General features: G+C 43.0%; 1 protein-coding gene across 2 annotated transcripts in view; it reads left to right on the forward strand.

Moving 5' to 3' along the window:
• Positions 1-2,600: 2,600 nt before the first annotated feature.
• wu:fb95e10 (nucleolar protein dao-5) overlaps positions 2,601-12,667 on the forward strand; it is a 38,706-nt gene continuing 28,639 nt past the window's right edge. Inside the window, exon 1 of one of the 2 annotated variants that reach the window (XM_034711115.1) lies at positions 2,601-2,970. The gene's annotated coding sequence lies outside the window, so the exon portion shown is untranslated. The remainder of the gene's footprint in view (positions 2,971-12,667) is intronic. The other variant, XM_034711116.1, reaches the window with a different exon arrangement.

Genomic DNA, 12,667 nt, shown 5'->3' on the forward strand with positions numbered 1-12,667 from the left:
CTGCATGGCGCGCTGGTGGGGAATGCTGCCTTCAGGGACTCGTAGTAACCTCTGTTTTCTGCAGTTGTAAAAATGTTTTGAATGATTCTGAATTAAAACTTTTTTATCAGAGAGGGATACTGTGTGGCTCTCTGCGTATAAGGAGGATAAAGTTCTCATCAGTCACACCTTTAATATCATTAGCGGCGTACAAATACAGATCACTTTGATGACTTGACAAGGCCTCTGTGTTCTTTACAAGAACTTTCTTGTTTGTGGTGTGAGGATGTGCCAGGCTTTGCCCCACACACACACACACTGAACACCCGTCTCTCCCTCTGTTTATTTACTCTCCAGTCACCAGGCTGCTGCTGCAGAGAGAGGCAGCGGGACACCACCTTAATGATGCAAATGATTCAAGTGTTTGTCCATTTCACCGGACAGACAGACTGAGTTTGTTTTCATTGATTCCTCAGTTGATAATTAATCTGATTATATTAAGTCGTTACACCCATGAACGGCTCTGCAGGGCGGACACCGCAGGGCTGCATGGTACGGCTTCTCTCAGGTTTGAAGTGTAGACTTGTTGAACAGGTGTGACTGATTATGTCATTAAAAAATGTCCTCAAAATGCACCTCAGGGCACGGCTGGAAATCACCTGATAATCAAAAGTGAACTTTTAACCGTCTGTCTGTAATTACCTCTTTATTAATTTTAACCACAACAATCTTCAGAAACCGCTCAGACCACTTAGACCCACAAGAGAAAACAAGTCACTGGATTTCTGCTTTAGTCGTGTATTCCTGAAGAAAGGTCATGGAAAGGTGATTTAGCGCCTGAGGTCAGTATCAGATACATGAACAGGTATGCAATGGCATCTGAGCTTTACAGTGATAATTATGGTTTCATCTTTACACTATCTTATATTATAGATACTTTGAGTTCAAGGATTTGAAAGAGACTCTCATGAGTTGGATCATCAAAGAAGCTAACCTTATCATTCATCATAAACCCAACACAAGCTTCAGTAATAATTTTTTTCATCATAGATTCATCTGCAGGTTATTTTAATTGATAAACTAATCATTTGTTTAACTAAATATCACGACATTGCATGGACTATCTCTTTGTCTAATCCTGTAACTTCAACGTTTGCGACTTCACCTTACATATTCAGCCTCATATTTACCTATATTTAAATGTATATAAGCGTCACTAGGTTGTAAGGAAGTGAATTGACATATTTCAAATTATGTTAAGCTATCCCTTCACATCATTTAGCAAGCAAAAATATTTTAAGTTTTGTAATAATTGGTTATGGTGGCCCTGTAGGTCAACTGCAATAGTTTTACTAAATGTTAAAACATTACACTAAGTGCAACAAACATTCCATGAATTGCAAAAAAATACTTAATGCACAAATATCTCATACAGTGCAAGAATTTTCACAAAACGCAAAATTATTTAACGACACACAAAAACATGATTCTGTTTTCCATGCAATATTTTGGCATTTCCTGAAATATTTTCATGGAATTTTGAGTGATTTTTTTTTGCCTTGCATTAATATATCTAAGACTTTTGTGAATTATGTTTACATACCTAAAACATATTTTTTATTACTCCATATGTTCATTAAATGTCTTTTTGAAAAGAAATATTTTTTGTATTCATTAAATTATTTTTTATATTTTGGCCTGGCATTAATATATTTCTGATTATTGTGAATTGTGTTTACAGGCCACAAATATTTTTCTTTCTGCAACTTTTTGTGTTCCACAGTTTTTTTATTCTGTGTGTTCAATAAATATTTCAGTTTTTTATTTCTAAATTCATTTTTGCATGTCATGTGTGTCTTGTGAAATATTTTTGTGTTAATGAAAATGTTTGGAAAAGTCATAATATTTTGCCTTGCATTAATATATTCATGCTTTCTTTGATATATTAAATTACATGTATTATATAATTTAAATAAATATAATATTTGTGTTTGCATGCCACTAATATTTTCTTTTTCCTTGTCAACGTTTTGTGTTTCACTGTTTCTTTTTAATTCTGTATGTTCATTGAATATTTCTATTTTTTTTATTTCTAAATTTATTTTTGCATTTCATTAAATATTTTGTGTATTTTATTAAATGTTTAATCAATAATTTATGAGTTTATGATTGTTTTTTTTTTGTTTTCCTGAAATAATTTTGTGTTTCATGAATTAATTATGATTTATTTTGTGTGTGTGTTTCCTGAAATATTTATGTTTCATTAAATATTTTGGGGATTCTGTGTATTTTATTAAATGTTCAATTAATAATTTATGAATTTTATGAGTGTTTTTTTTGTTTTCCTGAAATAATTTTAGGTTTTATGTATTTTTTTTATGTTTCATGAATTAATTCTGAATTTCTTTTTGTGTGTGTGTTTCCAGTAAAATGTAATAAAATATTTTTCTGTTTAATTAATATTTATTTGCTTCATATAATGCTTGAGCAGTTGACCTTTAGGGCTTCCATATGTAATGTCCCACCTTACTAATAATTCTGTCTTGATAAAATTAAGATTTAACAGCTTTAACGGCTCAAATGTTACAAACGTCATTATTCCGACCTTTTCCTCGGCTCCTGAATGCAGCAGCCCTGTCCTCTCCTCCGCCTGTCCATCCATCCCGTTCACCGGGCTACTATGTGTGTGTGCGTGTGTATAGTGTGTATAGTGTGTGTGTGTGTGTGTGAGTGGACTGAAGCGTCATTCGCCTCCTTTCTTCAGTGAACGCGCATCTCTTCAGGAACACGGAGCTCGAGCTGCTCGACTCTCAGAACTTTCCTGTCGGCTCGGCTCGGTTCTCCTCCTCCTCCGCCTCCACTCCTCCTCCCGTTACTCCTCCTGTTTTTACCTCCTGCCGGTTTAAATCTGCTCTCCACTTTCTTCAGTCGAGGGTTCAGTGTGCTGCTCTCACAGGGCGTAGCTGGAGAGGATTCTGCTGCTTCACGCTGGTAAGAGACACACTAGCTAACATGCTAACGTCAGTTTTAAGCTAATTAACGTCTTTTTTTTAAAATAACGGACGTTTGAGGCGTTTAAGTGTCTTTAAGCGGCTCCGTAACTTTGAACACTCATCTCATTATAATGCTCCGCGTTGAAAAGGGACTCTCTCCTGGTGTGTTCAAATGTCTTGAATGTGTTTGTATTTGTGCCACTTCTTGTTTTTGTGTCTGTTTCAGGCTCAGTTAGTATAAAGGGGCTGATGGGGCGGTGGCAGGCAGGCAGGCAGGCAGGCAGCATGGTAGCTTCAAGTACTCCTCAGACAAACCGCATTAATACCTTTTAAATGTGTGCTGTTCCTCATCCCCACAGCGTGATACGCCTTTGTGTGATCACTCTGTGTCTCCTTTTTCCCTCCCTCAACTTTTCTTCCTCCTCCTTATCTCCCCTCCTTCTCCATCCATTGTTCTGTGGTGCTGAGAAATGTCCTCCTCGCCTCAGGAGGGGGGTAGAAGAACCAGTGAATTAAGCCTTAATGCCTCTGGTTTTTGATTCCACATCATGTATATGGAATAACTGAGATCCATTTGTGTTGTTGAAGCTCAGATCCCCTCACTGGAACACCTCTGCTGCCTCTCAAGCTGGCATATAATCCAAAGTGATTAATGCCACCCCCCCCTCCTGAAAGTGATCAGCTATTGTGGGGTGAGAGTTGATGTGTAGTGGGCCAAGTGCTGAGAAATGTCCTCCTCACCTCAGGGGGGAAGAACCGGCGAATTAAGCCTTAATAACAGTGCAGATAGTAATAATAAGCTTTATTTATATAGCTCTTTAAGTGCTTCAAAACAACAAAAGCAGAGAATTATAAAGCATTAAAAAGCGGTGCAAACGGGGAAAACAAGACGTCTGAGCGCAGAGCAAATTCAAGAATCAGGGGTGGAGAAATGCCGTCTTATATAAAAAGGTTTTCAGTGAGGATTTAAAACCAGTTCAGGTTGTGGACTGTCTTAATCATCAGTTCCACAGACTTGTAGCTCTGATTGAAAAGGCTCGGTCGGTCATCTTTTGTTTTTAAGGCCTCATCTTGGCACAACCAGCAGAGATGCACCCACAGACCTGAAGGGCCGCCCCGGCACACAGGGGGTTAAAAGGTCGCTTAAATAGTTTGGGGGGTCTGATCATTTAACATTTTAAAAGTAATCAATACAATCTTAAAATCGATAATGTAAGCTGGCGAGGACAGGAGCGATGTGTTGGAGGGAGCTCTGACTGATACCTGTTAAAGGTGCATTACAATAATCAAGACAAGAGATCATAAAAGCATGGATGACTTTGGACAGACCGGAGGAAAGATCTTATTTTGGACCACATGCCTGGTTTGATTCCACATCATGTATAAGGAATAACTGAGATGCATCTGCACAGACTCAAGCTGGCGTATAATTAGGGATGCACGACGTTCTTTTTTTGCCGATATGCCGATATTTTACAACTCATTTAAGCCAATTACCGATATTTCTTTCTGCACACCTAATTGCAGACATCATCAATTCTCTTCTGTACTGGAGTTAGCGTACAGTATTATAGTGACACTCTTATCACATTTGTTATGTAGTATTTATTTCCTGTAAGTAAGTACATTGTATTTAGTGGAGCACCTTTCATGGAATAAAATCACAAATTAAAATGAAATCATAAAACATTAAAAGAAGCAGACAGTAGCATAATTCAAACATTAGTCTGTGCACAGTGAGTCGAAGGCCTGTTTAAATAAATGTGTCTTTAAGAGTTATTCAAAAGTGACAACAGAGACAGCTGAGTGAGTATTTACAGGAAGAGCGTTCCACCATGTTGGTGCCACCACTTCAAACGCACCGTCACCTTAAAGCAAAATAAGAAAAATACTTAAAACTGCATATTTATTTATGACAATTGCTTTCAAAGAAAATTCACACAAACAGATACATCCTACTTGAAACTTGGATGCTGCTCTCCCTGAGACAGTCATAACAATACTAACAACCAAGGCACATTTGGCCAATTTCACATTTGTCATAGTAAGTAAACCTAACCTCTGTTTTTATTAAAAAACATTTATTTAACCTTTATTTAACCAGATGACCCCCATTGAGATCAAGACCTCATTTAAAGGGCGACCTGGTCAAGAGGTCAGCAGCACACGTCAAAATAAATAGCACAACTCAACAACATGGAGCAAATATATACAGACAGTATGTAGAAGCAAACAATCATTTAAAAGTGCAACTCATTTTCAAGTAAGTGCAATTTGTGATTACAAAAACAGCATTTAAAAACACAGGCACTGTTCTGGGGTCTGTCTTTCATTTAAGATGGACCTAGAGGTGTCCAGAGAGATCAGATCTGACAGTTTCAAGTCCTTCTGGAGTTTATTCCAAGCAGTAGGAGCAGCAAAACTGAACGCTCTCTTACCGAACTCTGTCTGAACACGGGGAACACATGTTTGTACAGTGTCGCAGGAGAGCAAGGCAAAGTGGCTTTTATATCTTTGTAGGTAAACACATGAATACATTGGGACCAAGCCAAGAAGACATTTATAAATTAGATGTAGCCAATGTGTGAGCCTGCACACACTCAGGGATGGCCAGTCAGTCTGTTCACAGGGAACATGTGAAAAGTGCAACTGTACAGAAATTAAACCCAAATTAGATCAAATGGTTTACTCTTTGATAGTAAATGTGCCTCCATTAGTCCACTACATGTACCTCACACACTGCTGCTTAAATTCAAATTTAACTTAAAACATGAGACCGACATGTGTGCAGTTATTGGTTAATTATATCGGCGGATATCGGCATGTTGGCCGACGTCCGATAAGGTGCCGGTAATATCGTGCATCCCTACATATAATCCGATTTGACTCATGCTACCCCCTGAAAGTGATCAGATATTGTGGTGTGAGAGTTGAAGCTGGAGGCGCCTGTAGCTGCTCCTTCCCTCGCTCTGATGCAGGGTGACTGAGTGCAACAAGACAGATTACACTCCCCTCTGTAGAACAATGGAGAGGAGAAACACCGCCAGCTCCTAAAGCCGGCACAAGAGCATTTCATAAAACTGCAAACATGCAAATTTATCCTTTCTCTGATCGCGGCACAAATGTCTGTCTTTGTGGCCGCGAAGCAGCAGGCGTGTGTCGCTCAATGACGTGTGGCCATCGACCGTGAGTATTGATTATTCTGAGAAAATGGCATCCCCCGGGTGACTAGTGTGAGCCTTTTTTAGGCTCGGCCATGCAGGACTCTTAAGTCAGAGGTGGGCTAAGCCATCAGCCAGTCCGCCTCCTCTCTGCTCCTCTGTGTGTGTGAGCAGCGATGAGAGAATGGCTGACTCACAGTGTCGGTGGATGAGGCAGGAAAATGGAGGCGGTCTAATGCAATCAAATGAAATTAAATCTGGCTGCTGTTAAAAAGCAAGATCTGTTTTCATGAACTTGTTTAAGATGGTTCTAAAAACAGGATTGGTTGGATGATGTGGATTACCGCCCGAGGGGGGGAGTGTGGAGTGGATTTGTCAGGAACCACGCTCGGATAAATGAAGCAGATTATTTTAATTGAGAAAAATAATAAAGTGGGTCACATCGTGTGCTTCCTGTTCAGGACCACGTTCGGTCTTTGTTGCTGTCAGTGGGCTTTTAAAGGGTGTCTCACTTTGTCTCCTGGTACTCGCAGGTCTGGGGGGCGAGCCGGAGTGGAGGATGTGAGTTTGCACATTGTGTGCTTCATCACAGAGAGAAGGAGAGAGCGATGTCTGCGTCTGATACCGTCCTCTGTGAGCGTCTGATTCACATCAAAACAGGAGATTTAAACGCTTCAGTGGTGATACATGAATCCAGGAGAGGCTGGATTATGATTATCAGTTTATTAATGTATCATTAATATCATTAGAATGAAGCTAAGAGTCTAATATGTTTAAAATCAAGATAGCAGGTTCAGAAAAACAATTAAAGAATCATGTAAATTATTATTTTAAAGGTGCAGTTTGTAGAATTTAGCAGCATTTATTATACTAGAGTTGGTAGAAATAGATTTATATTAATAAGTATATTTAAATTAAAGTTAAATCACCTGAATATAACTCAGAGTGAGTCTTTTATATCTACATAAAGAGGCCGTCCTACACTGCCATGTTTCTACAGCAGCAGAGAGAGGACAAAACTAGTAACAAGAAGAAGAAGAAGAAGAAGAAGAAGAAGAAGGAGTAGTTCGTTAAATTATTTGTATTGATCGACGTGTTTGATGTGAACACTTGACCCATTGAGGATCATACTCGTCATTCATTAAAGGAGATTCTCGCCCTGAAGGCCACAGTAGCTTCACCGACAGTAGGGGTGAGCAGGGGAGCGCTGCCCCCTTTGGACCACTCGAACCTGGTTGTATTTCCAGGCTGGTTTTGGAGCTGGTTCAACTTGAGAACTAACTCGGCACCCGTTTGTTTTCCCACCCACTCGAGCCCGTGGGAGAGGCACACCATGACGTCTCTTCTACGTGACCGATCTTTCTCTCACAACAACAACGATGGCGGACAACATAGCATGCTAGGTGGTGTTGCTCCTGGCTTTTTGTAATCACAGGAAGAGAAATTATACAACTTTACCAACACTTCTGTGTTACTCCTCGCGCTTTACATGGACGACGACTTCATATTTGTCCCTCGCCCCTCACCCCTGACCCAAGCGGTTCATGGTTCTAGACCAGCAAAGAGTCGGTGCTGCTCTGGATCCTGTTTTCCTGTCCGGAAGCCGGATCACTCGCAGTCGAAAGACAAAAAACTGGTTCTCAATTGAGCACCGGCTCTTAAACTGCCTCGGTGGAAAAGGGGGATCACTGACTGTACCTTTTAAGATTTCACCAAAGTGCTTTGAGCTACCACCCTGGAGCTAAGCATTCAGGTGCAGCTAGCATTCTTGCTGGTGTTGCTCCTGGCTTTTTGAGGCTTTTTCCTTGGCTTTTTCGCACGAGGAGAACTTATTTTTTACCAACACTTCTGTGTTATTCGTCGTGCTTTACATAGACGCCGACTTCCCCCCTCGCCCCTGACTTAAGCGGTTTTGTGATTCCAAACCAGCAAAGAGTTGGTGCTCCTCTGGAACCTGTTTTCCTGGCTGGTAGCTGGTTCTCTCACAGAAAGACAAAAAACTGGTTCTCAATTGAGCACCGGCTCTGAATCAGTAGAAAAGCGGTATCACTCCCTGTACCTTTAAGATTTCACCAAAGCACTTTGAGTTTGAGCTAACACCTTGGAGCTAAGCATTCAGGTGCAGCTAACGGACTGATGTGAGCGTGCAACCACAGAGAGAATCAAAAACTAAACCAAGAAACAGAGAAAGGAAGACGTCAGTGAGGAATCTGAATGATCTCAGGATGACGTCACATCACACTGACACTGATAGGACATCTTTCTGAATGTGTGACTGTGTCGTTCAGCCAACACTCTGAAGCTGACTCCTCCTCCTCCTGAGTCACGCTCTCTGACCACACTGGAGCAGCTTTTACTAGAATCATAAATCCAACAGTCGAGATCATAAAGTAAATTACATTACATTCATTTGATTGTTTTAAAGAGGAACATCTTCAGATTCTGATCTGACAAGCTGTTGGAGTCAGACCACCTGGATTCTTTCAGCCACTCTTCATCACTCAGCGATATTTAATGGACTCAGATGAAGGAGTTGAGTGAACGGTTGTCAGATTAGCAGATAATGAATCTAAAAGTGAGTCAGCACTAAATGTAATTAACTGATAATGATGACGAGGGTTCTTTGTTTCAGCTCCGACGTCGTCATCGCTGCGTGATAATCAGACTGTTCAGAAACATGATGGAGGTTTTTCCGACTGCTCGTGTTTCAGGGCGGTTTAATCTCCGGTAACCTGTTCTGCCTCCAGCCGGCCTCTGGAGGACCCCGGTCAGAAGAGTGGAGCTGATTGTGGCGTTAATAGAGCGGCGTGTCAGCCTGCCCTCAGCCTCGGGACTCGGGCGTGGTGGGTGTGTGACTCAGAGTCAAATCTCCAAGTGTCTCACATGTGACAAGGACGGGCCTGTGCCTCTGCCCCTCAGGCGTCTCTCCCTCCAAACCTTTGACCCCCTCGCACGTCTTGGCGCTGTTAGAAAATTACCAGCATTATCACAAGCATCGCTTTAATCCTGCGCCACAGCGGCACAATAGCTGCTTGTTTACAGATTATCCAAAACAACAGCAGTCACTTTATGTTCCTCTTGTTGTCTGGGTGATTGAGGCTTGAAGGAACTGCCCCCCCCCCCGACACCGCAGCAGAGATAAAGCGGTGATAAACTGTGCTGTCGTCTGCGTGCCCGCTCACAGTTGTCGGGGCTCGCAGTTGGCAGCTGGCGGTGTGGTTTGAGGCTCTGTTTGCCAGCAGCTGCAGTAATTTGCTGTGTTTGGACGCTCTGAATTCCTCTGGTGGGAGGATGGATAATGGATATGGTTCGCAGCCGTGTTGCTAGGCTTCAACACCAGATCTTTGTGTCGGTGTGGGCCTGGTTGTTTGGTGTGACGCAGCCTTGGAGATGGGCAGAGCTGGTCCAGACACAGAGGCTGGTCTCTTCATCATGGGTACAGCTCCACCACATGTTGCCACAGATACTCCTGCAGATGTGAGGCTGTGTGTCAAAACAGAGTCTAAATGAAATCACGATCATATTTAGATCGATAAGGATGAGCTGTTAGCGTTAGCTTGGAAAGCTAACCCTTCGTGGACCTGTTTGGTCCTCCTAAAGAACGTCTATTTGACACTTTTTTAAACCTAAAACATCTTTATTCAGAGAAGTCATCAGAAAACAAGTTGACACTGATCACTGAAGGCCTGATTTTTACCTGAACCTGCTTTAATTTATGTTTCATAGGTTTTTTTAAATGATCTTCAATAAAAATAATAAGAAAAAAGGAGGAAAATTAGCTCATTTTAAAAGTTAAAGGTTACAAGCTGTTTGGTAGGGATGGGACATGATTGTCCAATGCTTGAATATTAGTTCAAGTATTAAAAATCAAAGAGTTCATGTAAATATTTTACTTTTTTTTCTTATAGTTTTTGGGCATTTTGCCTTTATGATAGGAGAGGGGAAGAGAGACAGGAAATGTGGGGAGTAGAGAGAAGGTCATGGCTGGGAATTGAACCGGCGACCTCTCTGACGAGGACTATAGCCTCTGTATGTGGGGCACTTAAACTGCTAGGCCATCAGCGCCCACATGATTTCTTATCTTAAAATTACAGTTTCATTGTGTTTCATCGGTGCCTGGTTGTAATACCGTATTCCCATCAGACGGTGGCTTTAGAGCATCTCAAAGCTGTTTGCTAACTAAGTAACAAGAGAAGAAGAACTTTAACTATATTAAAAAGCTAAATCTATAACGAGTCATCCCCAAATAGACGGCTGTAATTATTGCTTCATCAAAGTATTCATGTCTAATGTCTTTTGGAAATAATGAATATAACTAATGCTCTCATTATTGGCTGTATTTCCCAGCCTCATGTCATCGGGCTGCACCTTGCGCTGACATTTCCTCCTCTGGCTCAGCGGTTGATGTCAGAGTTATGTCAGCGGGCGCCCTCGCCACAGTCTCATGAGGAATGAACGGCATTCGTGTCGGATACACCGCTGACAGAATGATTTAGACCTTTTAGAGAGGCAGCTGTGGGCACCGAGTATCAGCGTCTGAGGGGTTAACTGTGACTTTAACAACCGTAAAGAGGCATTACACCCTCATATACGCTCAGTAAAGTGCTGCATGTATGCTTTTATGGCCGCTGTGGACACGGTCACAGACGTGGACACGGTCACAGGCGACGTCCCGGCCAGGCGTACACAGATGTTGTGATGTCTGAAGGCGGGTCGTGCGGTTTTGTTTGCAGAAAGCTGCTGATCTGTTAAAGCGTCCGTCCTGTGGCGGCTCAGGTTCCATCTGGAACGTGCCTCGCTCCACTTCAAACGCAGCGGCGGCGGCGACGACATAATCCTCTTACAGTGGACACAATCGTTCCACTTGTACCTTGCGTGTGTACGTTTGTTGCAAAAGCTGAAGAGCCGGTGTGCTGGAGCCTCCTGGGTGTGTGTGTCTTCTGGCGTCCTGTCCAGATGCCCGGTCTCTGCCCTCCTCCTCAGATCTGCCTCTGTATGAGTCTGATCTGGTGTCATTGATCCGGGCCACCAGCTGGTCCCGAACTGGCCTGATCTCATTTACCCCCACAGAGGAGCTTGTTTGTGGGCTGACGGCCCATTATGGAGACGCTCCAGCAGCTCTTCAGTTACAAATTAGCCTTAATTTCTGTGTAGCACTCTGTTGAGTCTGTTTCTGTCTCCCCCCTCCTCCTCTCTTTATTGTCCTCTCCTGAAACCTTGTGGCTTCTCTCTGTCTTATCTCTCCGGGGAGAGAGCTAACAGCATCAGAGGACCCTGCTCCACTAATGCACTTCCTGTCTGTCGCTGTCCTTCCGTCTGCGGCGCTGCAAGGCCGGCTCTCCCTCTTCCTCCTGTGCGATCAATATTCACAGAGTCGAGCCCCGCTGGTCGTCCCTGCAGGCCGCGGAGCTCTGCCAGGGCAGGCCGGGCGTTTGCCATTGGGGCCTTGTTTGCGGTCGGGCTCTGTCTCTGGCCTTATTGTTTTAGGGGATGGTGGACCCCTCTCGCCCCGTGCCTCCCTGCAGTATTGTCTAGTTTCTGGGACATACCGCTGCGTGTCCCTCTTGTCTTTCTCGGGCTTCTCTCCGTCCCTCTCTGCGGCTGCGTCTGTTTACTGTTTGAGGACGGTCAAGGCCGACTGTACAAGATTAGCATCTCTCTTTGTCCAGGGTTAACAAGCTCTGTCATGTGTTAATCTGCCCGTCCCCAGGGGGCCGAGTTTCTCCGAGCATGGATGCACCATGGGAAGGACGGAGTGTTTGTATGTGTGTGTTGTGTGTATCAGATTCTGTGGTGTTTGTTAGACGGAGGGGGGTGGAGTGAACAAATACAATGTGCAGGGTTCAGCTCTCTCTCTGCTCACAGTCATTAAACTAAACTTTGTTGCTAAACAGAATTTAAAAACCAATCTTTAAATCTCTGAAGCTGAAACGTCACTCAGCGTCTGTTTAGGAGGACGATGTGAACCTTAGCGAGGAGCTCCTGAGGATTACTGCCAGCCTTTCTGATCACATGTTCCTGTGATCCAGGTGTCTGTCACACAATCTGTTGCTCCTTCACACGCAGCCGCCAAGTACAACAGGAGACACAATAGGACGTGTTTCTTCCTCCTAGCGGGGCCTTTTGTTTGTCTTATTGATCATCTCATCCGTCCAGCACTCCTCTGACAGGAATGAAGGTACGGTAGGACGTTAGAGAGCTCACTTAGCTGTCTGCAGAACTCTCAGTGTCAGCAGCAGTGTCAGTTCTCTCCAGTTTCATGTGTTTTAAATGTTAAATAAGATGTTTGTCGTCTCCAGTGAAACATTGACAGCTATTCATGAGAAGCAAATAGGTTTTCTGCCCTCCAGCCTGCATGCAGTTTACCTCCACCTGTGGTTGGAGGTTAATTGGGTTGCGTGTAGCCTGAAGGGAAGCCGTGGTAATGTTACAGAAATCAATCCTGCAGAGATGCCTCAGGAGCTCTCAGTCATGAGCGAAGACGCTAAAACATTCAGCAGTGATGAACCAATGATTTCAAAATGACTTCTGCTT

This window comes from Notolabrus celidotus, chromosome 20 (genome assembly GCF_009762535.1).
Source record: "Notolabrus celidotus isolate fNotCel1 chromosome 20, fNotCel1.pri, whole genome shotgun sequence".
In the NCBI taxonomy this organism is placed as follows: domain Eukaryota; kingdom Metazoa; phylum Chordata; class Actinopteri; order Labriformes; family Labridae; genus Notolabrus; species Notolabrus celidotus.